This window comes from Ailuropoda melanoleuca, chromosome 6 (assembly GCF_002007445.2).
Source record: "Ailuropoda melanoleuca isolate Jingjing chromosome 6, ASM200744v2, whole genome shotgun sequence".
Taxonomy (NCBI): domain Eukaryota; kingdom Metazoa; phylum Chordata; class Mammalia; order Carnivora; family Ursidae; genus Ailuropoda; species Ailuropoda melanoleuca.
In genome coordinates this window covers 102,487,267-102,514,841 of record NC_048223.1, presented here as the reverse complement: position 1 = coordinate 102,514,841, position 27,575 = coordinate 102,487,267, and the positions used below count along the sequence as shown (strand labels likewise).

Here is a 27,575-nt window from a genome sequence, read left to right as displayed (position 1 = left end):
CAGTAGAAGTTTCTAGTTGTAATGAAGTCTAGCTTACAAATTATTTCTTTCATGGATAGTGAATTTGGCATTATATCTAAAGCTATACCCTAGGTCACCTTGGTTTTCTCCTAACTTATCTTCTGATGGTGGCCCTTCAGTGAAGCATACAGCCACTTCTTTCCAGAAAAACCACCACCTCATCACTGGGATACCTAGTGAGAGTGTGGTACCAAGACGTTCGGCTAGTTGTCACAACAGCTAGATTGCAGGATCTCCAACAACAAGTTCAGTTCTTAACCATTCATCAGTGAACACTAGAAGCTGAACTTCACAGAGAAGCGACACTGGGAAAAGAAGTTCCTGGAACGCACAGATTCATTTAACAATGAACTTGCAAGGCTGTGTGTTCACAGGTGGGAGTGGATGTGGAGAAAATGGCAGTTGAAATTGCAGGGGCTGAAGAACCGAGCTGCAGGAGGCAGAGGGAGGGAGGGAGGGGCAGCAGAGCAAGTTGAATGGGGTCAGAGCGGTCTCATTCCTGAGGAAGAGCGAGCCACTAACCAAACCGAAGAAAGGAAATAAGAAACAGCATTCCCCTGGAGACAGCAGAGACACTTTGAAGAATTGACAGAAAGCCAAGAGAATGGTGAAGAAGGCACATGTGCTCCTGAGGACAAGGGGAGTGGCGGTGGGGGGGGGCAGTGATAGTGACTGGCTAGAAGAGCAACCGTGCCACGGGAGAGAAGCCCCCACACGATCCTGTACCAGAAGGTGAGAAACAAAGAGATGTTGCCTGTTTAATGTGTTCTAAATAATTTTATAAATGAAAAAGTGTTCTTTGAGTTAAGAAGAGAACAACAGAGGGGCGCCTGGGTGGCACAGCGGTTAAGCGTCTGCCTTTGGCTCAGGGCGTGATCCTGGCGTTAGGGGATCGAGCCCCACATCAGGCTCCTCCACTATGAGCCTGCTTCTTCCTCTCCCACTCCCCCTGCTTGTGTTCCCTCTCTCGCTGGCTGTCTCTATCTCTGTCAAATAAATAAATAAATCTTTAAAAAAAAAAAAAAAAAAGAAGAGAACAACAGAGGGATGGAGCCTGAGGAAGCTGCTTTTAGGCCACAGGCTTGAGCCATGGAAACTTGACGAAGGGAAAAGAGCCCACAGCAAGCCCCGAGCTGAATGCACACAGGCTCATTACAGGACCCACCTCGAAATAACCACAGGCCCTAACTGACCAATTACGATCAGGCACAGTACCCTAGATTGCCAAAAAAGGGGAAATTGCATACGTCCCCCATACTCCCCACTCTGCCCTGTAACTGTGGTCCCACCACCACCTGGTGGCACACAGTCTCTCCTTTGCTGTCCTGCCCTCCGCTCCCTTGCGTTGTATTTAATAAACCTCTATCTCCTTTGTTCTGCCTTGGGTGAATTCTTCTACCGCCTGCACTGCTGGCCCCCACCTGATTGGGATGCTCCCCATTTGGTGGTCCCCCCATCCCATCGGAGCACCCCACAGAGCCCTCCTCTCATCATCACTGCATGGCTGATCAAATGCTCTCGCCCAAGGCTTTGAGTCCTAATGGAGAGACAGGAAGGAGGAAATGGACAGAAGTTCCTTGTCCATGTCAGTGTCCACCATCATCCATGTCCCACCTTTCCCATCCCCTCCTCCTCCGGGCAGTGGGTCACTGACCAGATTGCTCTGGTGTGAAGCTATTCCTATTCCTCCTGCCTGGCCTTTGGGTTCTCTGGCTTTCCCAGACTCCTTCCAACAAACACATCTCATCTTGTTTAAGCTCAGTTAGCTCTTTAAGTTGGTTTCTGTTGCTTGCCGTCAGGGATTCTAATGGACACATGTCAGGAAATGGCTATCCCAGCCAGGACTCGGCATTTTCTCCCAGTTCAATACTGACAAACTAGAGCTCTGCATCCCAACTTTAAATTTCTGCGAGAACCAATCTGACTGGCCAGCTTAAGTTAGGTTGGCCCGGCAGCCTGGCTCCAGAAGAAGGCAGAGGAACACGATGCTGACAAGGCTCACAGGAGAGGCTGACAGGACGCAGACCCCCACACGGTCCGGCCGACGGTGCAGTGCAGGACTCCAAGGGCTCCCATCCACACTACAGACCTTGTAAATATGCACATTCATCATGAAACTATTTTGGCAGATGGCAATAAAGTGTATTGAGAAAGGGGCACTTTTTCCCTAATTCTTAGTAAAGCATCCCATGGGTGAGTGGCCACCCAGCAGGGCCCCCTCCTCAGCACGGAGGGGCTTGGTAGGCAGCTCTTAGGGAAGATAACACGGGCCGGGTACACCCCACCAGTGGGGTGTATCACACGTAGCTGTCGGGGGGCAGTGGCCTTGGTGTCTGTCACACACATATCATCCTCTCTTCATGGGCAAAAACTGGTGGGGAAGAACCGAAGGACCAAGTGCTTTCTGTCCCGTGAAGTTCTAGCGCAGGCAGGGTCCAAAACGAGTCGGTCCGATCAAAGCAGCACTGGCTTAGGGGCACCTGGCTGGCTCAGTCGGTGGGGTGTGTGACTCTTGATCTCAGGGTTGTGATTTTCGAGCCCCACGCTGGGTGTAGAGATTACTTAAAAATAAAATCTTTAAAAAGCAACAACAATGACAAAGTCGCAGTGGTTTAAACAAGAGAGACATGTACTGCTCTCTCTAGGGAAAGGCCCGGAGCTAGAGGCCAGAGTCGGTACAAAACTTCTGCTCCATTAAGTCTGCAGGGAAGTTACCTACGAGAGTTCAGTTGGGGAAGCAGAACCGCTATGTCATGGAATCAATGATTTATTACAGGAATTAGACTTTACACAGTTGTCAAGGGAGCTATGGAAGTAAAGGTCACAAAGAGGAGTTGGAGGGTCCCAGAAAAGCCACGACTTAGCTTTCCAGAAGCACTGGGCCCATAAGAAAGGACTGTTTACTGAAATATGTAAAATGTCAAACTTTGAGCCAGAAGAAATAGAAAATAAGCCAACAACCAAGAAAATAATTGAATGATAATTCAAGTCATCTCCTAAAATTTTTTCCCAGCTCTGTTGGCTTTAGAGTGAAGTTCTACCAAATCCATTGTGTTATGCATGTCTTTTTATTCTGATTCTTTATATCTGTGGCCTTGCTAATCCTGGGGAGACTGACCTCTGAGGTCCAGCCAATTCCTAGGGACAGCAAAGGATTGACCTGCAAGCATGCCTTTCATGTATGAACTAACGGGTCCAGAGCCCACACCCCTCGACCCTTTCTAGCCTGCCCTTCCCAGCCCAGGCCGCTACTATTTCTTTGCCCCCATCATCCCCGGGCCAGGGACCAGGCTACTAGGGACAGCCCCTACACCCAAGAGTCCGTTGAAATTATTTAAACTGGCCAAGCCTAAGCTTGCTTACCTTGTCTTATATCATCATTGCCTCTTGGCCATGTGCCTCAGAGCAACTCAATCTGGACTCCGTGAGGGGACAAATGAGTGTTGTTGGCGACAACAGAGCAATCAGCAGCATCCTAGGTACCCATCACGAGGACACGTAAACGTGATAGGTGCATTCTGTGGAGTAAAGAGGTAGCAGTTAGAAGCAATGGATTTGAGATCTGTAGAATAACATGGAAAAGTAGGACTAGAAAGACATATAAATACATATACAAAACAATATATTTTTCAAAGATACATACACAGCCAAGGACATCAGGCAAATACAATATATTAAATGTCTTTGGAGGGAAAGGGGAAACATGAGCAGTGAGAACGATGAAGGGAAGAAAAAGAAGCATATCAAAGAAAAACAAGAGAAGGCCCTGTATGAGCCCACAATCCGGACGCATGGTCTGGGGAGTATGGTGAACTGAACTCTGCCGCTGAGGGCCGCCCCAGCCAAATGCTCCCCTCCCCCAGCCACAACCGCATAAAAGCTGCATCTTGTGATGGAGGGTTGGCTCCCTTAAAATTAAGTCTGAGGCCTCTAAGGTGGATCCCGGGTGCAGGCAATGTTCCATTCTTGACCTGCATGATGGGGTATTCATTTTATAACTAATTGGTAAACTGAACAAATAAGTTGTGTGGATTTTTCTTTATTGTTCTCTACATCTCATTTAAAAACATGACCTCGGGTTCCTGGGTGGCTCAGTTGGTCAAGCGGCTGCCTTCTGCTCAGGTCATGATCCCAGGTCCTGGGATCAAGTCCCATATCAGGCTCTCTGCTCAGCAAGGAGTTTGCTTCTCCCTCTGCCACCCTCCCCCAGCTCGTGCTCACTCCCTCTGTCACAAAAATAAATATAATCTTTAAAATAAATAAATAAATACGTATGTGACCTCTTGGGACACCTGAGTGGCTTAATCAGTTAAGCATCCGACTCTTGATTTCAGCTCAGATCATGATCTCAGGGTGGTGAGATCAAGCCCTGTGTCAGACTCCAGGCTGAGCATGGAGCCTGCTTGGGATTCTCTCTTACTCTCCCTCTGACCCTCCCCTTCCTGCTCCTGCACGTGCTCAAGCTTGCTCTCTCTCTCTCACTTCTCTTAAAACAACAACAACAACAACAACAAAAACCATGACTGTTTTTGGAGCTTCTCTAGGGAAATGGGGACGGGGGCTTTGAACATTTGTTGCTCACTTTGCCACATACCCCTCTCTGCCTCCTTGTCTCTGAGGGGTACTGAAAAACACTGTTTCAAAACCTTCGATGTGGTCCAACCCTTGTTTCACTGAGAAGCAGACCACAGTTTGTGTGGGGCACCTTTGGGATGGCCTCTATCAGCTTCCAGAGGGGGCTAAATCATCAGTAGGTTGTAATGAGTCGTGACAAAACCAAGGCCAAGGGATGAAGGCTCTGGTCACTCTTGACCCCAGAAGGCTGCCCTCTAAGTGTCAGGCATGGAGCTAGGCACAGATGGTGGAGGTCTTAGTCCTGCCTGCTGGAGAGGCCAGACAGAACCCCAGTAACTGACCCATGAAGTCCATCCGTGTGCTTCCTCTGCCTGGAAATCCTTCTGCTGTTCTTTTTCTGACCTTGTCAGGTCCTGTGCTTGTCAGTCCTCAACCTCAGCCAGAGTCCTCTTGGGAGGGAGTTAAAAAGGAGCATGCTGATTTCCTGCCAGCCCCCACCTGAACCCAGGTTCACCTCTTTGGCTTGAAGCCATCTGTCAAGACACGGCCTCCTCTCCTTTTGGGAAGTTACCTGTATGTCAGTTTCAGTGTGTGTTTAAAGATGTTCCATGGGTGAGGGAAGAAAAGGATTAAAGTGGCTTGTGAATATTCCCTTTTCCTGGAACAACTTATTCCTTGGCATCCATGAAGTAAAATGTTAGATCTCTTCTTTTAATCTCTACTTCATGGGAGATGACCATGGAGGTGATGTAACTTAAACAACAACAAGGTCCCCAGCAGAGTGAAGACAGGACAACAGATCAGTCTCACTCCAGAGCATGTAGCCACCGAACCCTCTCCAGAAGCCATCAGGTTGGGGGCGGGGAAGGGTGTTCAAAACCAAGTACATTTCTAACTCAGGAGGGAGACTTGTGGGAAAATACCCTTTCATCCCCTCTGGAGAGAGACTGGGGTCTGTGCAGAGAAATGAAGTTCTGCTGGCCAGGATGGCCCAGGGGTGCCACGGACCAGAGCCTCCTCTCATCCATCCTGCTCTAGGGGGGGCCCAGGGGATGCTTCCAGTGGGTGGGAAGAACAGGGAAGGGAGGGACACCTGGGTGGCTCAGTCAGTTAAGCATCTGCCTTCGGCTCAGGTCATGATCCCAGGGTCCCCAGATCAAGTCCTGCACTGTGCTCCCTGCTTGGCGGGGAGCCTGCTTCTCCCTCTGCCTGCTGCTCCCCCTGTTTGTGCTCTCTTTATCTCTGATAAATAAATAAAAGCTTAAAAAAAAAAAGACCGGGGAAGGGTGAAAATAACATAAACTGGTGGCTATTTGGGGGAATCAGAGCTATTGTGAGGTGATGAGAGTCCAAAGGGACCAATCCTGGGCTTTGAGAGGAAACACAAGGACAGGGCTGTCAGGAGCCACTTGACCTCTGGCACACACTACACTTTGCAGGGGCTGCCAGTGTCTGGGGGCACTTTGTAGCAGCTTTGTAAGGTGGAAAGAACCAGCCTCTGGGGGGGAGACCGGCCACACTGCTGGTGGAGGGACAGGAGTCAGAACACACTAGAACAGCTGATGAGCTCCGCCTTGTGGCGTGTCGGGGGATGGCAGCCCCGAGCTCAGGCCAGAGCATCTGGGGAAATTCCTTCCTGTCCCGGCTGGACCTGACGGGGCGCCCACAGTGTGTTGGGTCTCACATGAGCCATTTACACCCACCGGCTCACCTTCACAACAGCGGGCCCCAAACAGCTTCTCTTCATTAGCGCCTGTTCTTCCCTCCATCCTCAGGTGTGAGCCGAAGCCTCGCTTCCTTCCAGAAGGGTCTGCTGACCCCTGCCCTGGGTCCTGCACCTCTGCTTGGTGCTTCTGGAAAGGCTCTCTGACGCTTGATGCACTTTACTATTATTAGTTTATCTAATGGTGTGCCTTCACCAGTGGGCCATCACTTCCTCAGACAGCTTACTCTCCTTTACAATCGTGGCTGAGAGAAGGGACCGAATTAATTTTTCTCAGATGAATAAATGATGAATGAGAGAGTACTCCTGGCATAAATAGCTTGGACACCAGGGCGACACCGCAGCCTGCAGTGACTCAATGCCCCAAGCGGGCACTCACTTTAAGGAGAATGTCTCTAAAGATCATTAACCTTGAAATCTCAAGCACGTCCCCTTGCAAAACCCCGCACAACTACATGTTATAGTCCTTTGTATTTGCACAGTTCTTTCACTGGCAAGATCCAGGGAGAGAGGAAACAAGGGAGGGATTTTATGACATAATTGTCTGGTATTGAGACAGGGTCCTGGAGAACATTGGTCCTGGCCAAGAGAATCCATTAGGTAATGACCCCCAACAGGTGAACCCTAAGAGGACATTTATTTTATTTATTTATTTTAAAGATTTATTGATTATTTTAGGGGGAGGGAGGGGCAGAGGGAGAGAGAATTCCAAGCAGACTCCACACTGAGCATGGAGCCTGACGTGGGGCTCGATCTCACGATCCTGAGATCACAACCTGAGCTGAAACAGTCGGACACCTAATGGTCTGTGCCATGCAGGCACCCCCTAAGAGGACATTTTAACTGGTCTCTGATCCTGGGGCTCAGATCATGGGGTCAAGGATCACACCGTCGATCTCTCACTGTATCGCCTTTTGTGAGGTTTTCATACATGAGTTTGGCCCCTCCTAGTCAGAGGTTTGTCCTCATTCATCATCTGGGTGTAGTGGTAGAAATGTCAGCGAAGTCAGCAAAATCTTGGGCTCCCAAGTGTGCTGCAGAAACACCTTTGGCAATTCTCAGAGCACTGGGCAGACTTCTAACAGTCTATTTTTACAGATGAAGAAACTGATACTCGAAGACTAATATAACTTGCTCACCATCACACAGCTGGTAATTGGCAGAACTGGGATGGCGATCCAAGTCTGTGGCTCCAAAGGTGTGCCCTTCAAATTTGTTTTGAATAAACAGTATACTCACACAACACAAAACCCAAACAGTTCTGAACAGTGACAAGTCAGCCTTCCTTCCATCTGCTATCTCAGGTATTCTGTTGCTCCCCCCAGAGAGCTAGAGCTATAATTTTCCTGGGTATCTTTGCTGAGCTTTTCTGTGCATATTCTCTCCCCATGTAGCACGTGCAGAGGGCAGCCCAGCACGTGCTCGATCCGCATCCTGTCCTCACACCTCACACTATATCTAGAGTTCGCTCCACATCACGTATTCAGGGTGTATAGTATTACACTGATAGATAAATTTATTTTTTTAAAAAGATTTTATTTATTTATTTGACAGAGATAGAGACAGCCAGTGAGAGAGGGAACACAAGCAGGGGGAGTGGGAGAGGAAGAAGCAGGCTCATAGCAGAGGAGCCTGATGTGGGGCTCGATCCCATAACGCCGGGATCACGCCCTGAGCCGAAGGCAGACGCTTAACCGCTGTGCCACCCAGGCGCCCCTGATAGATAATTTATTGTCCTGGTCCTCTACTGATGGACGTTGAGTTTGTTTCCAATCTTTGAGATCGCAAATAATGCTCCAACGAATGTGTTTGTATACATGCCATTTCCCAAGTGTGCACATAGAGTGGCATCAAAGCCTCTGAAGGCTTTGACTGTTTGCTCATTGGTTTGTTTGCTCATTCATTCGTCTAGGCCTGGAGGACACCAAGATGAATAGTACCTGGTTCCCTTCTGGAGGAGTGTGCACCTTGGCAGGGACGGCGGGCGGGGGGCATGGAAGAAGTACTGGCCATTCTGCTTCTGGAAACCTGAGGCCAATGACCGGTGTGAGGACTGACCTTCTCCAAGCTCCTGGAAGGATGCTGGGACTCATGCAGACCACACTCTTCTTCATGCTGCACTGTGCCCTTCCCAAGCCTTCCTGTGTATGACAGTTTTCTGCCCCATTTGTGAGTCTTCATTTGAGTAGTGTTCAGGGAGGCGGGCTGGAGACGGTAGGAACAGGTGCGGAATGGAGAGCGCCCTCTTGTGGATCTCTGTGGAGGCAGTGTGGGAAGACCCAGGGTAGCCTGCCTCTCCTAGTCTTCGGTGCTCAGTTGGGTACCCTCAAGACCCCTCCTTTGCCTCAGGTGGTAAAGGCATGCGGGAAGAGTCCTCCCAAATCCTGGCACCCCTACTAGAGAGTAGAGGCTCAATTTTAGGGGTATCCTGTGCCCTTGGCTTTAGAATGTGAAATCAAGAGAAGAGAAGGAATCAGAGAAAAGGGAATTGTGAAAACAAAAACAAAAATGAAGGAAGGATCAGAGATGGGGAAAACAGGTCCACCAAATTGGGGATCATGCCTAGAAGAAAATTACAAAGATGTACTTTCTTCATTCTCCAGGTTCACAGACCTCTGTTAGTCCCCAGACACCCCTCTCTTTGCAACTAAGATACTGATGCTCAAACCAGCACCCGGTAAGTGGGGCCCAAATCCAGCCAAGTTGGGCAGGGCTGGCCCTTAAGGAGAGCTGTCCCTGCAGCCCCTCCCCATTTCGGAAAGACTTTGAGTTGGACTTACAGCCTGGTGTAGCCTTATGCATCTGACCAGTCCTAGGAGAGACAGTGCCTCCTGGCCCCAGTCTGGCCCCTGGTTCTACTCCACACCCAGCCTGTCTGCTAACCACTGACAATGGCCATACCAAATATACCTACCTGTTCTATCAGCTGGGGCAGCTGAGTTCTGGGTCCCTGTCTTCTGAGACCAAAAGCCCTCAGAAGTTGGCCTGGGTTGTCACTTGGGAGAGGCAACCAGGGCTGTGGGGATGCTTGCCTTATATGGCCATGGTCATAGGGAGAGAAAGTGGGGATACAGATGGGAGGAGAAAGGAGTTAGTCCTAGTACTGGGAGCTTTTACAAGTAAGGGGTGTGGTAGGCACTCTCTTTGATGGTCCCAGTGATCCCTGCTTCCTATGTAATCTCTCTCCCCTTGTAGAATTACCTTCTCTTGAGTGTGGGCTGTACCTAGAGACTTGTTTCTAATGAATAGAATATGGCAAGGTGAGGGAATGTCACTCCTGAGATTAGGTTATGAAAAGACTATGTATTCCATCTTGCTTGCTCTCTCAGGCTCTCTTGCTTACTTGCTCTGATGAAGCCAGTTGCCACGTTGTGAGCTCCCCTATGGAGAGACTCACATGGCAAGGAACTGAAGGAAGCTACCAGCAAACAGCCAGTGAGAAACTGAGGTCTTCAGTCCTCAGTCCAATAACCCATAAGGCACTGAATTCTGCTAACAACCATATAAATGAACTTGTAAGTAGATCCTTCCCGAGTCAAGCCTTCAAATGAGATTGCAGCCCCAGATGACACCTTGACATCCAACCAGAAGGTTGGATGAACATATAATGGGCTAATTCATAGTATCTACCACACGTTCTATTGAAAGTAGAACTCTCGGGGCGCCTGGGTGGCACAGCAGTTGGGCGTCTGCCTTCGGCTCAGGGCGTGATCCCAGCGTTATGGGATCGAGCCCCACATCAGGCTCCTTCACTGGGAGCCTGCTTCTTCCTCTCCCACTCCCCCTGCTTGTGTTCTCTCTCGCTGGCTGTCTCTATCTCTGTCAAATAAATAAATAAAATCTTAAAAAAAAAAAAAAAGAAAGTAGAACTCTGGGGTGCCTGGGTGCCTCAGCTGGCTAAGCATCTGCCTTTGGCTCAGGTCATGATCCCAGGGTCCTGGGATCGAGCCCCATATCAGGCTCTCTGCTCAGCAGGGAGCCTGCTTTTCCCTCTCCCTAGGCCTGCTGCTCCCTTTGCTTGTGTTCTCTCTGTCAAATAAATAAATAAATAAATAAATAAGAAAGAAAGAAAGAAAGAAAGAAAGAAAGAAAGAAAGAAAGAAAGAAAAAAAGAGAAGAGAAGAGAAGAGAATAGGAGAGAAGAGAAGAGGAACTCCATCCTCCTTCCCAGAAATTCCATGGATTCAACCCAGCTAGCCCATACCCACAATCCCCTTCCACCTTAGCCCTGGCCTAATTGTCTCAGGGAAGAAGGACCCTCCCTATCCCACCGACTGTAAAGCTGTCTTATTTGTTTTAGCTAAACGTGACCTTGTTCTCTGGGTACAACCAACCTTCAGCAAGTCTCACTCTGCCTTTCCCTGAAATGCCAAGTTCAGGCTGGTGGGCTTGGGGTCATTGTTACCCAAGTCCCCAACTATTCTTACCAAAATTTCTGCCTTCACACAATAGGCCCTAATTAGGAGAGCCCCAACACAGAGGAATCCTGGCTTATTGTCACTCAGAGGACTCCCCTCAATGTTAACCAGCCTTGGAGAATTTCAATCCTCGGGTCCTCTCCAGGTCTTGTCTCCTAGCATCCTGCTGATGGAATGATGTGGGGGCGGGGGGGGGCAGTGGCCCTGCATTTCTATTACCGGAAGATGTTCTTGATCTCCGTGGATGGGAGGAGCCCAGTAACTATCATAAAGCACTGCTTCTGACTCAGCCCTGAGACAGGCACTGGGACAGACTTGGTCATAACGCAGAGGATGGCCTTTGGAGCTTATGGTCTCCTGGGAGAAAAAGACAAGTAAATAAGAACTCACAAAACCTCATGATGAGTGTGATGAGAAAGAACACCAAGGGCATTTTGGGAACTGGGAAGAAAGCCTAATTCTTTCCGAAGGGCAGGGAAGGTTTTCAGAGGGTAAGAGTTTACTGGGTCCCACAAAAGCAAAGACATTCCAATGGCAAGCACACGGCCACAAGAGTACGAGAGAGTGTGGTATGCTCCGGGAACTGCACGCTATTTGGAGAGCTGGCACTCCAGTGAGACAGGGAGACAGGAACCACTGAAAAACTTTTTATTTTTACGGACATGGAAAGATGTCCAAGATAGGTTATCAAATGAATAAAGCAAGTCACATGAGAGTGTGTATGGAGTGATCCCTTTGTATTCTGTGTTAAGGATATACCTATATACGCACCTGCTACCACATGAATGTCGGGAAACGTGTTGAAAGAAAACACAAGAAATCAAACCCTGAGGAGTTGGACTGGGCCGGAAAGGAGAGGAGAGGAGAGAAAGAAGAGGAGGAAGTGGGCACTCTTCCTTTTTATCCTATCTCACTTTGCACTCTTTGCATTTGCGTTATTTTACAATACTGATAAGTTAAAATTATTTAATGGAGGAAGCGATGTAACCACATTTTCTTACAGAAAGATCACCTTCACAAGATTTGGGGAACAGTTTGAATGTGGGAAGGATATTAGATGCTGTTAAAGAATTATTAATTTGAGCCTCATATGAAAAGAATCTTATTTTTCAGAGGTAAATAGTATGATATCTAATAAAAAAGGATTTCTAAGCCCTGGAGAGATTCAGCAAAAGCTGGACCCCATGAATTTACCTGGGTGAGTTTCTCCAGCAGTGCCTTGTGGCCTGGTGAAAGAGAAAGCATGCAGTGGTGATGTGGCTCGAGGCCTGTGGTTTGTCAGTGACATGGGTTAAATGCAAGGACAGGCTGCAGTTGGAGAGGGGTTCTTGGCCATATGGAGGAGAAGGAGAGCCAGGAAGTCCCCAACTACAGTGAACAGCTGTGTGTATATGTGTGCTTGGCTACTCCACCTCTGGACACACTCCAATCTGGGAGGAACCCCCCCCCTTTGTGTGTGACTTGGAAGAAGGCAGAATCTCATCTGCCACTAGAGAAGCAAAGGGGCCGGAACTTTCTCTGTCCATCCCACTATCTGCCAGCCTGTGGGTACATGACCCGAGTTAAGCTCACTAATGCTCCTACTTGGGATGACTCAAAGATGTAGGAACAGGTGAAAAGTTATTCAAAGTGGGAACGCTGGGGCTGGGAACACAACACCACCAGCTCTGAGCGCTCAGTGGCAGAGACACCAGTGTTCAGTGGGGACTCCCAGCCAGAATATTCTGGTGGTTTGATCTTGGCTGTATTTCTTGCCTTCCTAGTTGTTGCATACTGGTTTTTCGGCATTTATATGGATTCTTTGAGCTACCCAACTCTTTTTTTTTTTTACGATATATTTATTTATTCATCAGAGAGAGAGACATTGAGAGACACACACAAGCAGGGGAGTGGCAGGCAGAGCAGGCAGAGGGAGAAGCAGGCTCCCGCTGAGCAAGGAGCCCAATGCAGGACTTGATCCCAGGACCCTGGGATCATGACCTGAGCTGAAGACAGACCCTTACCCGAATGGGCCACCTGGGCATCCCTGACCTACCCAACTCTCTCCAAAAAACTTTCTTTATTCTTTTATATTTAGGATAGCCAAAGTTAACTTTTGTGCTTGCTGCCAAGAGCCCTAACTGGTACATAAATGGGTACCAGACAAATGATGGCAGGTGAAAGGGAGAAATGCGGATCAGTTATTTGGTTTAGTTAGGGCTATAGGTCTCCTGGAATTCAGGAATGGGAATTCGGTGGCCTGTGCCATACAGTACAAACCATCTAATTAAATTATTGCTTGTGATCACGTAGAATGAAGTATCCACTGAGGACAGGCTTTAGGAGACCATAGGGAAAGAAGTACCTGCTTCTAAAACCACAGGACAGCTTATAGAATTTGGATAACAAGTTCAAGCCCTAAACCCTCAGCTCAAAATATTAACCTAAAGCCACGGACTTTCTATTGCTGCTGGAAAATATACCTTATTTCTTGTATCAACAGGGCTGACATGAATGAAAACCAATCTGAGAATTTGATCCTAATGGTTCTTGAACTATAATGTTAGACCACAGTCTTTCAAAATTAGGATATTTGATTAGGAAAAAAAAAGGAACCCCAAGAACAGGAATAGGGCTATATAAGAGACATTTAGAGGAAATCCCCAACTATCAGTGAGCATCCCTTACAGGCTGAAGCAGCTCCTCCCCACTGTCTGGCAATGCCCTTCCCTTGACTGATGATGTGACTTCTCTTGGAGTTACCGTGCAAGAGGACACCATTTACTCTCATGCTCCACTCCTCCTACCCAACATTTTCTTTAGATATGTCAAATCTCAGCATGCCAATTTTGGGGGGTGGTTCTGTTTGAAGGAGCAGATCGTCGACAAACCTGGACTCCCAGCAGCCCAAACTAGAACACCAACTTCAGGATCTTTGATAAGTATGCATACATCAATACATTCAGATTGCTCTAAGGTTAACAATGTCACAAGCAGTATAGCCTCATAGGAATCTGAAGATATTTGAAGATAGGAACATTGGAGAAGATTTATTCTGTGCAACTTGACCACCCACACATTATGTCCCTGGAAAGGGTCCTGGATGTTTCATTCTCAAAGAACTTGGAAAGTACTTCGGTGAAGGAAATAACAGAAGCACCAAAAAGCACTTTAGTAAGCCATTCTCTGTAGATTAGAGTGCTACTGAGAGATGGTGAGTGGCTCTCTGTTCCAAAGAAAATGAATTGTGTGGTTTATTTATTTATTTTTTTTAGAGGAGGGGAAGGGGAGAGGGGGAGAGAGGATCTCAAGCAGGCTCTATGCCCAGCACAGAGCTCAACACAGGGCCCAATCTCATGACCCTAAGATCATAATCTGAGCCAAAATCAAGTGTCAGAGGCTTAACTGACTGAGCCACCCGGGCAACCCAAACTGTATGTGCTTTAGACCCAGTAGCAACATTTAAGTAGCAGAGGCAAATGTAAATAGCACATTAGGCAGCAGAGGTCCCTAACCATTATAATTATATTTGCTTCTTCTTTTTTTATTTTATTTTAATTTTTTAAAAAAGATTTTATTTATTTATTCGACAGAGATAGAGATAGCCAGCGAGAGAGGGAACACAAGCAGGGGGAGTGGGAGAGGAAGAAGCAGGCTCATAGCGGAAGAGCCTGATATGGGGCTTGATCCCATAACGCCAGGATCATGCTCTGAGCCGAAGGCAGACGCTTAACCTCTGTGCCACCCAGGCACCCCATATTTGCTTCTTCTAAAATAGCCCATTAAGATGCCACTTGATCAGTATTTTTTTAATGGTAAAAAATGGTGAGTAGAAGTTTAAGTTGAATTACTGTGGCAAAAACTACAAATTGTTTCCCAATATCTATTTTCTCCTTCTCTTTCATAGAAATAGGACATCTGATTTTTAGCAGAACTCATGGCTACTAAGAATAAAGACTACATTTCCCACCCTCCCTTGCAGCTAGGTATGGCCATGTGACTAAGCTCCAACCAATAGGATGTGAGCGACAGTAATGTGTATAATTTCCAGGTTGTGTCTTTAAAGGTAGGGGTTATATCCTTCTTCCTTCTCTTTCTCCATCTTGCTGCTCAGAATATAGAAGTGGTTATGAAATATTTTGGAATGTGGACCAGGGCAATATTCTAGTGATGCTGAGAAAACAAGCTAAAAAGGAGCCTAGGTCCCTGGATAGCCTTGTGAAATAGAGACATCCTACCAGTCCCTGGACAGCCTACATTTGGGCTGTCACATAAGAGAAAAATAAACTTCTATCCTGTTTAAGTCTCTGTTATTTTAGGTCTCTGTTACTTAAAGAGTAAGTGAGCAACTAAGTAATGATGATAGATTGTAAGCCCCCAGTGATAGAGAATGTAGGCATCTCTTTTGATTGCCAGACCTGAGTCATTTCACAGGCCCAAAGCTGCTTAAGTAAAAGGGGAATTAAGCATTTGTAATGAGGAATTCTGTAATAAGAGCACAATAATGTTCTTTAATAATTATAGCTACCATTAATTATGAACCAAGCACCATTCCAAGTGCTTTACATGTATTAGTTCATTTAATCCTCGAAATTTCCCTATAATTCATATACCAAAAAAAGTTGATGAATACTTTGCCGCAGGTACAAAAATTAACTCAAAATGGATTATAGATCTAAATATAGAATTTAAAACTATAAAACATTTAGAAGAAACAGAAGAAAATTCTTTATGACTTTGGGTTAGCTAAGGATTTCTTAGTTATGACTCCAAAAGCACTATCCATAAAAGAAAAAAAATTGATGGACTTCATAAAAATTTTTAAACTTCTACTCTTCAATAAACACTGCTCAGAAAATTAAAAGACAAACCACATACTGGAGGAAAATATTTGCAAAACACATATCTGATCAAGGATTTTATCTAGAATACTTAAAGAGCTCTCAAAACTCAATCAAAAGAAAGTAAGCAATCCAATTTTTTTAATTGGCAAATGATTTGAAGAGATACTTTATCAAATAGACATATGGAAAGATGATTAACATCATTAATCATTAGGGTAATATAAATTAAAATCACAATAAGATACCATTACTTTAAAATGGTTAAGGGGCACCTGGGTGGCTCCATCACTTAAGAACTCTCATACATTGCTCATGGAATTGCAAAATGGCACAGGCGTTTTGGAAAACAGTGCAGTAGTTTCTTATAAAGCTATACGTGTGTGTGTGTGTGTGTGTGTGTGTGTGTGTGTGTGTGTGTGTATTTACTATATGACCCAGCAATACCCCCTTCTGAGTATTTACCCAAGAAAAAGAAAAATTATGTTCATACCAAACCCTAAACATGAATGTTTATATTGACTTATTCATAATTGCCAAAAGCTGGAAATAACCCTAATGTCCTTCAACTGATGAATGGACACACAAACTGTGGTATGTCCACACAACAGAATATTATGCAGCAATGAAAGTAATGAATTACTGATACATGTAACAGCACGGATTAACCTTAACTGCATCATGTTAACTGAAGAAAGCTAGACTCAAAAGGCTACATACATTCCATTTACATGACATTCTGGAAAAGGCAAACAATAGGAATGGAAGGCAGATCAGATGTTACCGGGAGCTGGGGATGAGGGAGAGACTGCCTACAAAAGGATATGAGGGAATTTGGTGCCGGGGGGGGGAGGTGATGAAAATGTTCTATATCTTGGTTGTACGAACTCCTTCTCACCCCTCAGCACTAGCTAACAGATCACCTCCTATAGGAAGTCTTCCCTGGTTGCCCCTCCCAGGCTAGTTTGGGAACACCTCCTACTGGCTTCACCAACAGTGGCATTCACCATACTATACTGTTATAGTCTGTAAGTCTCCAAAATGGTTACACAAATAGGTACATTTGTCAAAACTCATAGAACTGCCCATAAAAAGGGCAAACTTTATTGTATGCAAATTATATCTCAAACCAGACTACAGGGGATAAACTACCCAATAAAGTAGGCACTACCACCCCCATTCCACAGTTTAAGAAACTGAGGCACAGAGAGATTTCAAACCCAGGCCAGCTCCAGATCTATGCTCTTGACCACAGAACTATATAGAATTCTCCTATTGACCTTCATTCAAGGAAGCCTCAACTATTCCCAGGGGAATTAAGACCTAGAGAAAGAAACATTTACCCTTTTGAGAGGCTTTCAGCTAATGCAAATGACCCACGATCCATCAGTCAGAATGGAGGCTTATGGAGGTCATGAGATAATTTTTGACTCAGCCTGCCTTACAGTGGGCCTGGTGGGACTGCAAACCCATTCCATGGCTATCTTCCTTTTATCCTCTTCCTTTATCCTTTTTATCCAGGAACTAGCAAAAAATACACATTGGGAATCCAGTAGTTGGGAAGGCAAAAACAGAAGCCCCTGGAACTCTTACTTCCTACCAAAATAGTAGATCAAAAGCTACATTGGGTCACCTGGGTGGCTCAGTTGGTTGAGCGCCAGACTCTTGATTTCAGCTTAGGTCATGATCTGAGGGTGGTGAGATTGAGCCCCATCCAGGCTCCATGCTCAGTGGGAAGTCTGCTTGAGATTCTCTCTCTGTCTCACCCTCTGCCCCTCCCCCTGCTCTCTCTGTATCTCTCAAATAAATAAATCTTTAGATATGCCTGGGTGCCTCAGTCGGTTGAGCATCTGCCTTCAGCTCAGGTCATGATCCCGGGGTCCTGAGATCGAGTCCTGCATTGGGCTCCCAGCTCAGCAGGGAGCCTGCTTCTCCCTCTGCCTGCTGCTCCCTCTCTGCTTGTGCTCTCTCTCTGACAAATAAATAAATAAAGTTTAAAGAAATAAATAAATATTTTTAAAAAACTATATCCTGGGGGAATTGCAAAAAATATACCATGAAAGACATTAAAAGTGAAGGATGATGATTCCTATCACATCTCCATTTAATTATCGAGAGATGGTAGAACACGGATGAGGGCTGGAGAAAGTTCATATTTTCTATGGCACATCAGGGTGCTATACGGAGCCTGCGGCATATCACATAGAGGTGCCCCTCATGGCCCAGTAAAGAACCAAGAGCCTTTTTCCCCCCTCAGAAGATAGCTACAGCTACCTGGCTGGCCCAGTTAGTAGAGCATGTGACTCCAGATCTTCTCAGGGTCATGAGTTCAAGCCCCACATTGGACATGGAGCCTATGTTTAAAAAAATTTAAAAATTAAAAAAAAAATACAGCTGCTTATAGAAGGAGGCCTGGGTTTGCTATAAATCACTTGGTGTACATGAGACACCAAGATGTAATGAGCTGGCTGCTATCTAGTCTACCTAGCCATGTGCTGGCTGTATCCTTTAGAGTCCATCATCAAGTAGAAATAGAATCTGTGGGATCAGGTCCAAGTAGGTCCTGAAGGCATAAGCAAGCATCCTGTGCAGGCCACTTATCAGGGCCTGGACTAGGGTGAGGTGGACAACAGGCCTGAGGTGTAAATTTACGGAGGCACGCACTCAGGGGCTGACCCAGTAGTTGCATGACCCTGACAGTGAGGGCCTCCTTACGTTTTTTACCACAGGCAGCCAACTTGCTCCCCCCCACACACACATACCATGATGTGCCACCCCTCACCCCACATCTCTGAGCCCATGGGGAATACCCTAACACCAGATGACAGAGAAAGAAAAGGTTCAAGTCTAGTTTATAGTGCAGTACACCAACCCTGGCCAGAAACAGCCCATTGCTGTACAGTCCCATTCAGTGTTGGCTCTGAAAAACAAGAGAAGAGAAGCTTTCCCCATGGGCAGAACGCTGACCAGTATATTTTGTGGCTCACTCAGTCTGTAGGGAAAGGCGGCCTAATGTAAGGATTTGTATTGAGTGTATGGGCAATGGCAAATGGTTGAGACAGATGGCAACGACCTGAAAGGAATGATTTAAAGATTTGGGGCAAGGGAGAGGAAGGATAAAACATAAAAAAGAATCTTTGGGAACGGATATAGAGTGTGAAAATATTTGTGTTTTTTTTTAAGATTTTTATTTATTTATTTGACAGAGATAGCCAGCCAGCGAGAGAGGGAACACAAGCAGGGGGAGTGGGAGAGGAAGAAGCAGGCTCCCAGCGGAGGAGCCCGATGTGGGACTCGATCCCATAACGCCGGGATCACGCCCTGAGCCGAAGGCAGATGCCTAAGGACTGCGCTACCCAGGCGTCCCGAAAATATTTGTGTTTTATGGAATTGGTTACTAAAAGCCTCCCACTACAGAAAGGGTTCTTAATCATCAAGTGGAGATAACCCCCCTGGATCTCAGTCTCCTTGCCCAGGGAACCCCAGGGCCTGCTTTGGAACAGATGGCCCCAAGATTGAGATGAATGCTCTGTATGAACTCAACATCTCACCAAAGCTAACCTGGTTACCATCACTGCAAAATGCCCAATTTGCCAGCAGTAGCCATCCACCCCAAGTCCCCCATACTGTTCTATAACCCCAGGGAAACCAGTGAGGTGTCATGGAGGGTTTGGATATACCTCACTGAGCATCAAGCTTCCGCCCACACTGTCACCCGCGGACTTACTCTGTGCCTTATAACTCCCTGATTTCCCACACAGCATTGCTTCTTAACAAGAATTCATTTTGCAGTTAAAAAAAAAACCTAAGCTCATGTCCATGAGATTCACTGATCTTATGTATTCCATCAACCAGAAGCAGCTGACTTCATAGATCTATGGAATGGTGCAGTAAAGACTATGACTTGTCCCCTCAAACCCCTTCTCCCTTCCCCACTCGTCCACCCAGGGACTACGTGTCCCAGCCTCTTTTGTAGCTGGTTCTCCATGGGATGTGGGTAGAATTGATAGGTACAGCTTTCAAGTCATCTTCTTTTTTTTTTTTTTAAAGATTTTATTTATTTATGTGACAGAGAGACAGCCAGCGAGAGAGGGAACACAGCAGGGGAGTGGGAGAGGAAGAAGCAGGCTCATAGCAGAGGAGCCGGACGTGGGACTCGATCCCAGAACGCCGGGATCACGCCCTGAGCCGAAGGCAGACGCTTAACGACTGCGCTACCCAGGCGCCCCTCAAGTCATCTTCTTAAAGAACTGGCCTTGGAGTTGTTACACGCTTTCCCTCCTGCTGGCCGGGACTGACAACTTTGGAAGGCACCTGTTAAGGCTGTCAGAGTTTCCTCATTAGCTTGGGTCTCTAAATGTGTTCACAGAGCAGAGCTAGCTTTCTTCCCCAGTTGTAAGACAAAAATAAACTTTTATCTTGCTTGAGCCATTGTGTTTTTGGAGTCTTTGTTAGAACCATTTAGAATTTTGTGGTGGTGGGGTGCAGTACTTCAAGAAGGGGGTATGTGCTTTGAACTAGGGGTTAATATCAGGATGTTATTTCTCCCAGAGCCTAATCATATGGGTCCAGAAAGAGGGGTAGCACTTTCTACAAGTACCCAATGACCCCCTCATTTCCTGTGACTCTTGTTTCTGCTGGATTAAGGTTAGAAAGTCCTGGAGGGAAGAAAGTTCCTACCAGGAGAAACAACAGTATTTTTACTGAATTAGAAGCAGAAATTGCTGCCTGGTCACTTCTGGTTGCTCTTGCCAATGGATGCACATGTTAAAGGGGAATAGCGGGGTTGGCCAAGGTGATTAATTCTGAATAGCAAGGTCAAGAGGATTTTTACACAATAGGCAACAAGACGTATTCATGGAACCAAGGGGCTCCTTTGGGGTGCCTCCCAGTGCTATTGTGTCCAGTGGTAAAATTTAATGGAAGGCCACCACAGCCTTCATAGGCAGGACCATCAAGGGCTCAGTTCCTCAGGAACAAAGGCTTGCTTCTTCCCTGAGTAGAGAACACAAACCCACTCAGGTGCTGGCTGAAGGCAAAAGAAAAACGACATGGAAAAAGGAGGGGGGATGTCATAAATACAAAATAGAATTTCATATTGCAGAAAGAAAGATAGGGGCTTTCACCTCCTAACCTTTGTCACGGTAGATGCTTGTATATTTTCACTAATTTGCATTTTTACAGTTTTTATTCCCTTGCTGTTGTATTATTATGTATGATGATGATTAACCTTATAATTTGGTCTAGTCCACAGGTTGCAGAATACTGAGACAGGATTCCAATGGAACTAGAAGGAGAACAGAACAAAGATCCTGACCCAAGGGCTATGAGGTTTGTCTCCTTGGGGGCAACTTGAATACAGTCTGTAGGAGTGACAGCAGCACAGGTAGGATGGGAGCATTTTGTGAGGGAAAGGACTGTAAATTCAGAAAGAAAGGCACATGTGGGTGTTGAGACAAAGGGGTGGACTGTAGTGACATTATCATTTTTTTAAGATTATTTATTTATGTGAGAAAGAGAGAGAGCAGAGCGAGCGGAAGAGAACATGAGTGGGGGGAGGGGCAGAGGGAGAAGCCAACTCACCACTGAGCAGGGAGCCCCACTCCGGGCTTGGGCTCCATCCCGGGACCCCGAGATCATGACCTGAGGTGAAGGCACACGTTTAACTGACTGAGCCACCCACATGCCCTCTGACATTATCATTTTCTTCTTTTTAAACCTAGCATCTGAACACTCTTCCTGATTTGGGAGACAGTCCCCAGATGAGGTAAACATTGGTGGAGGACTTTTTGCTTTTCACATAGAAACCTGAGAACACACCTATGTTTGCTCTCTCCCCATCTCTGACAGCTGGTGCCTGGACATGTGTCCTAGATTTAGCCAATCAAATGATCCCACAGAACCCTTGGAATCTTGAGGGAGTAAAGGTCGTAATGATGGAAGGAGATGAGAAATTACACACAGTGATGCCCATGCCAAGAGTCTAGTGATGGGGTGCCTGCAGCAGTGCCCTAACCAGGCTTTCCTGCTCTTTGACCGTGTGGTGTTTCCTAAAATGGCTTTTCCTTAATTCTTCAGCCTTCCTGCTATCCTAGCATCCCTGCAATAAGTGAATTTTTCTGAGTTAGCTGAACCCAGACTTACACACTGATGGGCATGGAGAAAATCAAAGGTTCAAGGAAGGGGAGTATTCTCTGCAGGCTAGGGTTGACAAGTATTCTCTGAACCTTAAGTAGGTGAGACAGGCTTCTGTCCTGTACTGGTTGGAGAGGGATGATGTTTCCCGCAGGTCTCTTTTTGTGGATTCCGGTCACCAAGAAGACCCCATTTGTCAGGACAACTGGCGTGGCTATCGACAGTTGCCAGGCTTGCGGCCCAGAGATCCAAGGGACTGAGCACTCCTACCCCCTACTCCTGCCTCCAAGGGCTATAAAAGTAGAGATGTAGGGAAAGTTCAGCTCTCTGGAGCAGAGCAGTCAGTGCTGGGTTGGCCCTTCCTTTTCCCCTGCCCTTCCTAGGAGTGTGAAGAGGGGGCAGCAGCACTCACGGGGAACCTCACAGCACAGCTGCGGGGCAGCTTCCCAGCCACACAGGCCCCGCTAGCTGTGCTTTCTCCTTAAGTAAAACACAACAGCACCTGAACTTCCCTCAGCCTCGCCCTGAGAGGAGCAGGACGCAGGTGGGACAGCAGAGAAGGGGGCTCTGGGTGGTGCGTATTTGCATCCGAGAGCCACGGGAAAGTGCACATTTCTCCTTCCAGGTTGCACCCCAGAGCCCTGCGCCCTGGTCCTCCTGGCCACTGCCTGAATCCTGACCCGAAGGGCCGCGCTCCTCGCGCGGGTTTCCGAGCGCTTACCTTTCTGCCGCTGGGCGGGTCCGGATCCCGGGAGCCAAGGCGCGGTGCCAGGTCAGGGCCGGTGGAGCGCTGCCCTGGAGTGTCTTCCCCAAACTCACAGGAGCGAATCTACGGCCCGGGGTCCCTGAGTGGGGCGAGACAGGGCACGGCTCGAGGGGCGTCGGGGGGATGGTCCGGAGCCCGCAGAAAAAGCGAGGGAGCCGCGCCCTCTCCTGCCCAGGCCCGGGGCTTGTCCCAGGAAGGGATGAACCCACAGGAGAACCCGAGGGTTGGTCTCGAGAGGGCCGTGCCGCCTGGGACTTGGGCCCTGGAGCGCAGGAATAAAAAGCAAGCCCTTCTCGGCCACGGCCGCAGGGCGCCGCCTCCCGGGACATCCCCGCGGCCCAGGACCGCGCAGGGCGGCGGGAGCTCCCGGCCGGGCGCGCTCGCGTTCACGCGGCGGAGCGCAGGGACTCGCCGCGGAAGAAACCGCCGGGATGGCGGAATCCTTCGGCTGCCGGCTGCCGAGGCGTCCGGGCAGTCAGGCCCGCACCTCTTCGGCCCAGGGGGTCCCGGTCCGAGCCGGGTGGAGGCTCGAGGCGCGAGTCTGCGCCCGGGTCAGAACGAGTGGTGGACGCCAGACCGCCCGCCGGGCGTCAACAGGAGCGTCCGTTTCTCGCCCTTTCCGCATTTCCGGTAGATGGCAACGCGGCACCCCCTGCCCGAGTGTCCTTTGCTGTCCCGGCCCCGACAGTCCGGACGCTTCTGAATCGTTCACTAACGTTCCCGACAGAGCTTTGCGCCGAGCGTCGGGCCTGGACAAGCGGAGGGCCGCGGCTTCCGCACGCGCTGGGCCGTCCCCCGCGCATCGCGGGGCCGCTCCTTGCAGGTGGCCGCTCCCTGGGCTCCTGTAACTGGGAGGGACGCCCCGTGACGAAGGAAGCGAGACTGCTGCGTGGAACCCACCCCAGGGCGGAAGGCTCAGGGGTTGCAACTCCTTTGAACTGGGAGTTCTGCTCAGTTTGTGCATCCAAAGGCCCTCAGGCCTTCCAAAGATCCGTTGCTTCCGCCGTCCGCCTGTGGAGAAACTTCGCATCTCTCACACGCCACCGCCCTCCATTTTCTCTGCCCTAGAAGCCTCTCCCACCGGGTCTAGGCTGGCTGGTGTCACCAGCCCTGTACACCGGCTGGAGGAGCCTTCTTGGGCCAGTGTCCTGCGTGCGGTGGAAGGACGGCACCTCACTCTACCATAGGACAGTAGTTAAAAACGCAGAGTTGACTTGGGACTTCTGTGGGGCTAATAAACTCTCTTCTCCCTCTCCTCCCGCCCACCCCTCAGCGGAATCCACCCCAGTTCAGTAACCATGCCGCCCTTGTGCTGACCGAAAAGGGCCCAAGATCTGGCCTGAGATATGAAAGGGAAAGAAGTCAAAGCCTGTGGATCCGAAGTCCGTTCAAGAGTATCTGCGGGAGTGTTTGTGAGCTCGCAGGCCTAGGCTCCTGAACGAGTGTGCTGGAGCCGGCTTCCCCTAGACGGCAAGCGAACTGGGGAAAGAACCCGCGAGGGCCTCTTAAGCGTTTTCCTATGAACCTGCCGCATCCACCCTGAAGTTTGTATGCGGTCAGGGGGTGGCCATGTGGCCACCTGGGAACCGATGGGTGAATGCATGCCATCCTGCGTTTGCCTGGACTGGAGGCAAATGTGAGGGTGAGATCTGGAACAGCAGCTGGTGTGTGTAACCAAGACCTCTCGGGGGAACAAGGGGACAAATGTCTAGACAGGCAACACGACTGTCGACCTGTGCGGACATGGGGTCTCAACCTGAGACCCAGACTGAGAGTGACAAAGTGACACTGTGTGCGTGTGCACACGTGTGGAGGGGTGTGTGGGGGCAGTGGTGAGCCCTGCTCTGCAACGACCCCACCCCTGCCCGGCGCGTGGGGGACGGGGAGGGTTCTAGGGCTGGGTGAGTCTTCACTGAGGGTTCCCTCCCTCGGGTCTCCACGCAGCCGGGCAGGGTCAGTACCAGCTCTTTCCCCACCCGCCAGCCCCAAGGGCAGTCGGGCGCCTGTGAAAGCGGGGACTCGCTAATCTGCTCCTTGTTGGGAGGACCTGCGGGCAGAGCACCTAATATACACTGGCTCCCCTTCAAAGCGCTGAAGAGGGAAATCTCCTGGCGAAAACGGCCGCCACTCCACTTTCCTCGGGAAATCAAGGGTCTGGGAACAAGGTGGTGAGGGCGGGGCCCCTGCAGTTTGTAGGACCCGCCTCCTACCGCCCCACCCTGCCTGGTGCATAGAAAAATCAGGTCAAGCCACCCTGGGGCTCCCTGAGCCTTTCCTGGAGTACCAACGAAGAGCCAAGCATTTTTACCTGCGGTATCTCCTTAATCCCTTCGGTAATCTGGGAAAGGGTTGGCTCCATAATTTGAGCAAGGAAACGGTAGGCTCCTAAAATTTAATTAACTTGCCGGAGGTTAGGAAGCAGAGAAGCTGAGCTCAAAACCTGGGCCAATGTCCAACAGCGCCTCAGCACCAGCCTAGGAGTGAAGAAGATTTTAGAAAGAGGGACAGGTGCAGAAGGACAGGAAATGGGAGACCGAAGGGGGCCGCTGCAGGTGACAGGGAAGGGGCAGGACACAAGATAACAGGGAATGGGTGAGGCAAGCGACACAAGGGGAGAGTGCTTTTTAAAAATTTAATTTAATTTTTTATTTTAAGTAGGCTCCACACCCAGCGACGAGTCCAACCATGGGGCTTGAACTCAAGACTCTTGGGTTCAAGACCTGAGCTGAGATCAAGTCTGATGCTTAACTGACTGAGCCACCCAGGTGCCCCTGGGGAAGAGTGCATTTTAAAACATATCAGAAGGGGTATCAATCGTGTCTATATATTTCATTTCTTTAAATAAAATGGAAAAATACTCTTGGGCAATAAAATAAAGCTGCAGGCCATATGTGACAGGCAAATATGAGAACCTAGGAGTAGATCTCAAAGGGTGGTAATTTATGACCTTGATTCTCCAAGCAGCATCAACAGCACCTGAAGTTTGTTCTAAATTCAGGATCCAGGCCCACCTCAGATGTGATAAGTGAGTATCTGCATTTTAACAAGATCCCAGCGATTCCAACACGTTCAAGTTTAAGACACTGGCAGGAGCTATTTATATAGAAGTTAATACACCTTCCCATGTGTGACATAGAGTATACATACAAACATACATACAAATAAAAGGGCCCCTGACTGGCTCAGTCAGTAGAGCATGCAACTCGATCTCAGGGTTGTGGGTTCAAGCCCCATATTGGGCACGCAGCTTACTTTAAAAAATAAATGAATACACATTATAATGTATATTAAAGAGCCTCCCCAGGAACGCTCCCCTACCCCCACCCCTTACAACTCTGGAGGAGGCAGTAAAGAAGGGAAGGCCATGCTCTCTTTTCTTTTCATATTCTGACTGAAACTTAATGTCTAAATGGTCAAAATAAATCCCTTCCAGCTCTCTGAATTTCAGGCTGCACTCTCCCACCCACCCCAACCTGTTCCCCCATTCTCCAGCCCAGAGTTATAGGCTTTGCACAGAGCAGACAGAAAAGGAGAGGAAGGATTTTCCTTCCTGATTCTCCACTCCTTTGCCTAATAAAGGGTGATTCATTTGGTTCTATTTTTAACTTTCTGCTTGAGTCCTCCCACCGTGCTGACCCAGAAGAGGGAGGGAGAGGGAGTGGAAGTGCAGAGAACCTCCTTCTAATCCTAGAGGGCTTCTGGAAGGAGGCAAGCCCAGCCTGGGAAGGCCCAGAGGATGGGTGCTGGACAAGTATGGGGAAGAAGGAGGAGGAGGTCTCACAGGCCTGGCAGTGCTCCAGGGTGGGTCCTTGAGGGGTGGAGGGGACAGTCAGAGCTGAAGGAGGCCCAGTGGACTGGAGAGGATTGGAGATGGCTTTTCCAGAGCCCTAGGAGGCCATCTCCCAGGGGATCTCTGGGCTAAGCGCTCCCTCCACAATACACTAAATCCCTTGAGGAGGCTGGTGGGGTCTCACCTCCAGTTCTTCCCAAATCCACCACACCCCTGGACTCAGCCATCCCTCCCAGAGACCCTGGTTCTAGGGTTAGACCCTGGGTTGGGCTACTGCCCCCATTACCAACTGCAAGCTATTAGGCGAGTTGCTTAACCTCTCTGGTCTTCCATTTTCCTTGACTATAAAGTGGGATGAAAATACCACTTACCTCATAGGATAGTTGTTGGAAATGTATTAGTACTTTTAAAACCTAGTGTAGTGCCTTGAACGCAGCAAACACTCAACTGTTATTTATTAATATTATTATCGTTACTGGGGCTCCTGGGTGGCTCAGTTGGTTAAGCGTCTGATTTGCGCTCAGGTCATGATCTGGAGGTACTGGAATCTGCCCGCCTGGGGCTCCCCACTCAGTGGGGATTCTGCTTGTCCCTCTCCCTCTGCCCCTCTGCCCACTAGTGCTCTCTCAGATAGATAGATAATAAAATCTTTAATATTATTATCGTTATTATCTTCCACCACAGCTGGTGGCAGCCGCCCCAGCACTCCCAAGGGGTCCCTCAGACCCCAGGCTCCTAGGGACCTAGCTCTAGGCGCCTCTCCCCACGCGGCCCCTAGAGGGCGCCCGGAACTCACTTGTCCAGCGTTTTTGCGTTGGAGCCGCAGGTCTGACTCCCACTTCTGGGCGGCTGCTGAGTTGCTGCCGCCGCCTCCACCTTTGGGTCTTGCGACTCCTTCCCGAAGGTAGGGAAGATCTGTAGGCTCTGGGACTAATGAGGGGGCAGGAGCAGCTCCCACCAAAGCCCCCCCTTAGGGCGGCACGCAGCAGTAGGGGCCTTGCACCCCTTCTGTTCCCCAGACCCCAACAACCTTCTCGCACACAAAAGGAGGCTGGATTTCCATAGGCTTCAGGGAGGCAGCGGCGACTGCTGGACCTTCTGACCCTGCCTAGGGTCCTTGGCTGGAATCCCTGGCGGCCCGCCGCCCCCAGGCCCAGCCTCAGCGTCTTGGGGTGTCGTCACCCACAGGAGCCACAGGGCTGGCAACAGAAGCACGGGCCTAGGAAATCCCCAGACCCTGGCCGCTGGCAGGCAAGTTAGGGCCTCCCCTCCCGGAAGGGGGAGGAGGGACCGGGAAGGGGAAGGGGAGTGCCCCTGGCGGGGTGGC

General features: G+C 48.8%; 1 long non-coding RNA gene across 4 annotated transcripts; it reads right to left on the bottom strand.

The window, feature by feature from the left end:
• Positions 1 to 1,027: 1,027 nt before the first annotated feature.
• Positions 1,028 to 27,509, bottom strand: LOC117802737. 4 transcript variants are annotated; one of them, XR_004626242.1, is made up of 5 exons: positions 27,045 to 27,509; positions 22,414 to 22,537; positions 21,141 to 21,200; positions 3,385 to 3,539; positions 1,028 to 2,596 (listed from the first exon to the last, which is right to left on the bottom strand). It is a non-coding gene; the product is annotated as an uncharacterized LOC117802737 (long non-coding RNA). The 4 variants fall into 4 exon arrangements; XR_004626245.1 differs by lacking the exon at positions 21,141 to 21,200; XR_004626243.1 differs by lacking the exons at positions 1,028 to 2,596; positions 3,385 to 3,539 and adding an exon at positions 10,984 to 11,094.
• Positions 27,510 to 27,575: the final 66 nt, after the last annotated feature.